Source organism: Magnolia sinica, chromosome 18, assembly GCF_029962835.1.
Source record: "Magnolia sinica isolate HGM2019 chromosome 18, MsV1, whole genome shotgun sequence".
NCBI classification, from domain to species: domain Eukaryota; kingdom Viridiplantae; phylum Streptophyta; class Magnoliopsida; order Magnoliales; family Magnoliaceae; genus Magnolia; species Magnolia sinica.
In genome coordinates, this window is record NC_080590.1 from 38,553,857 (window position 1) to 38,557,160 (window position 3,304).

General features: G+C 39.4%; 1 non-coding gene across 1 annotated transcript; it reads right to left on the minus strand.

Annotated features, from left to right (window-relative positions):
• Positions 1–728: 728 nt before the first annotated feature.
• LOC131234068 (small nucleolar RNA R71) lies at positions 729–835 on the minus strand. The gene has a single exon (XR_009165481.1). It is a non-coding gene; the product is annotated as a small nucleolar RNA R71 (small nucleolar RNA).
• Between the last annotated feature and the right edge of the window lie 2,469 nt (positions 836–3,304).

The window sequence follows — 3,304 nt, forward strand, 5'->3', positions numbered from 1 at the left end:
ACTAACTTGTTTTGTTTTGTTTTGCAGGATTTTAATTAGGAACTTCTAATTTGGTAACTTCTTTCCAATTCTCTTTCTTTTTATTTCTAGATTTCTATTTCCTTTCTCTCTTTTAGATTTAGGTTAGAATCTGAAATTGAGGGCTGAGAGTGTTTCATGCCTAAGTGGGTTCGTGACAACACTCAACGTCTTTTGAGTGAAGGAAGATTGGTTGAGGGGTTATCTATCAATCGCAAGATTAGACACCACTCGAGATCTTTAAAGTTAATTGAAGTGATGGCTGCAAATCAACTGGTCAATTAACCGGGAAGACAAACTCAACCTAAGGTTGAGGAAGTCTAGGATGAGAATGAGGTGTATCAAGCACCCCCACCTCGTACTTTGTGAGATTATTTATAACTAGCGGGGGTGAGCACGCCCTTATGCATGAGTTTTTTAGAAAATGCAAGGCACATGGATATTAAGCCAAGAGTAATCCAACTCCTTCCAAAATTCCATGGACTTGAATCTAAAAGTCCATATTTGCACTAAAAAGAGTTTGATGAAATCATAGCCACTTTATATTTTCCAAACATGTCTAAGGACACGGTCAGACTGAAACTCTTTCCCTTTTATTTGAAAGAAAAGGCTAAGACGTGGTTGCATTCACTACGTCCTAGATCTATTGGCACATGGAATGACATGATAAGGGAGTTCATAAACAAATTTTTTCACATCATAAAATGAACACCCTTAGAAAGTCAATCATGAACTTGGTCCAAAAGGAGGATGAAACATTCTTTCAATGTTGGGAGCGGTTTAAGGATCTTATTAGTTCATGCCCACAGCATGGTTTTGAAACGTGGCGCATTACACCCTTTTTCTATGATGGAATGACATCTTCCATGCGCTAATTGGTTGAGACAATGTGCAATAGGGAATTAATGAATAAAAATTTCAATGAAGTGTAGGACTACTTAGACTTGCTGAAAATGCACAATCATGAGACACCTACCCAAAATCCAGCACCACTTCTAGGCCCACTCAATCAAAGGAGAGGGGCGTATTATACCTTCTGAAAGAGGATGATGATATCAATGTTAAAGTGTCTAATCTCATAAGAAAATTTAAGGCCATGGAACTAAAGAAGGATAAGGTTAAGGAAACTGTTTGCAGTATTTATGCTTCCAACATTCACACAATTGAAAAATTTCCAACAATACTTACCTTTCAAGAGGTGCTGAATGAGCAATCTAATGCTGTGAACAATTTCCAAAGACCTTTCAATGGACCTACCTCCAATACATATAATCCCAGTTGGAGAAATCATCCAAACTTCAGTTGGAGGAATGGACAAACTGCTACCCCTCAAGGTTTCTTCAATCAAAATCCAAATCAAGGGAAACCTTAAGAGGAATCGATTTTAAAGCATCTTCAAAATCAAGATTCAATTAGGGGATGCTACCAGCTTTTCAAGACCTTACAAAATCCATACAAGGGCTTGACACAAGGAATACGATTGGAAATAAGGGGAGCATTCCAGCTCAACCTCTTCTCAATCCAAAACCACAATATGAAGTTAACGACCCAAGCTCTTCAAATCAGATGGAGCAATCTAAATCTATCACTACTCTTAGGAGTGGGAGGACTATTGACAAAACTATTCCGGTTAGGGCTGAAAAGCCTAAGGACCCGGAAGAGGATAACGATGATAGACCTAACACTGCTCCACAAGAATTAGAATTGGAACTTCAAGGCAAGCCGATTGCACCATTCCCCCAACAGTTGGTTGCACCAAAACCTCTGTTTAACTCTCTGGACATTCTAGAGGTGTTGAAACAAGAGAAGGTCAATATTCCTTTACTTGATGCCGTAAAACAAATTCCCTCATATGCCAAATTTTTGAAAGACTTGTGTACGACCGAAAGATAGTAAAGTATTAAAAAGAAAAATTTTCTGATAGAAAAAGTAAGTGTCATCCTAAAGTATGATTTGCTATAAAAGTACAAAGATCCCGGTAGCCCAACCATTGCTTACGTAATTGGGAACTACTGGATTGAGCATGCACTTCTTGACTTAGGAGCGATCATAAATCTGAACCCATACTCGGTCTACGAGCAACTGGGTCTAGGTGAATTAAAACTCAACCGAACCATGTTACAACTTGCCGATCGCTCAGTTCGTGTACCGAGAGGGATAATTGAGGATGTGTTGGTCTAGGTTAACAGAGTTTACTACACGGTAGATTTTATCATCCTGGATGCTCAACCCATCGTGGACATGAGCACTTAAATTCCCGTCATCCTTTGTCGCTCATTCCTCGCCACATCAAATGCGATCATTAATTGCAGGAATGGAGTCATAAGTATGTCTTTCGGGAATATGACATTGGAGTTGAATATCTTTTTCAACATAGTCAAACAGTCAGAGGATGATGACGATTCCGATGATATCTGATTGATTCTTTCGTGGAAGACAAAACACTTCTGACCTTATCCTCTGACCCTCTAGAGATGTGTTTGGCCCACTCCCATGATTTAGATGATGATATGATTAGGGAGATGGGTGTCATACTTGATACTATGCAGGTACTTGAAGTTAACCTGTGGAGGCCATAGTTTGAATAATTGCCCCAAATTGATGTAGTGCCTCTACCATCTAACCTCAAGGCACCGAAGCTTGACTTAAAACTTTTACCCTCTGATTTAAAATATGTATATTTAGGTTAAGATCGGACATACCCGATGGTAATTTCTTCCCACCTTGAATAAGAACAGGAGAGTATGCTCATCTCTACTCTCATTGAGTATAAGGGAGCCCTTGGATGGTCGATTGTTGATCTCAAGGGAATTGACCCTTCGATTTGTACTCACCGCATTTATCTTGAGGGAAATGGAAAGACCTCATGACAACCACAACGTAAATTAAATCCAAACATAAAGGAAGTAGTTAAAGCCAAGGTTCTTAAGATATTGGATGTGGGTATCATTTACCCTATATCCAATAACCAATGGGTGAGTCCAACTCAGGTGGTTTCTAAGAAGTCCGGAATCACCACTGTATCCAATACCAATAATGAACTCGTGCCAACTAGAATCAATACTGGTTAGAGAATGTGCATTGACTATAGGAAGTTGAATACGTTCAGAGGAAGGACCACTTCCTTTTGCCCTTCATCGATCAAATCTTGGAAAGGCTAGCTGGTCACTCTTACTATTACTTCCTCGACAGTTATTCAGGCTACAACCAGATAGAGATAGCCCCTAAAGATCAGGAAAAGACCACATTCACATGTCCTTTTGGCACATATGCTTATCTAAGGATG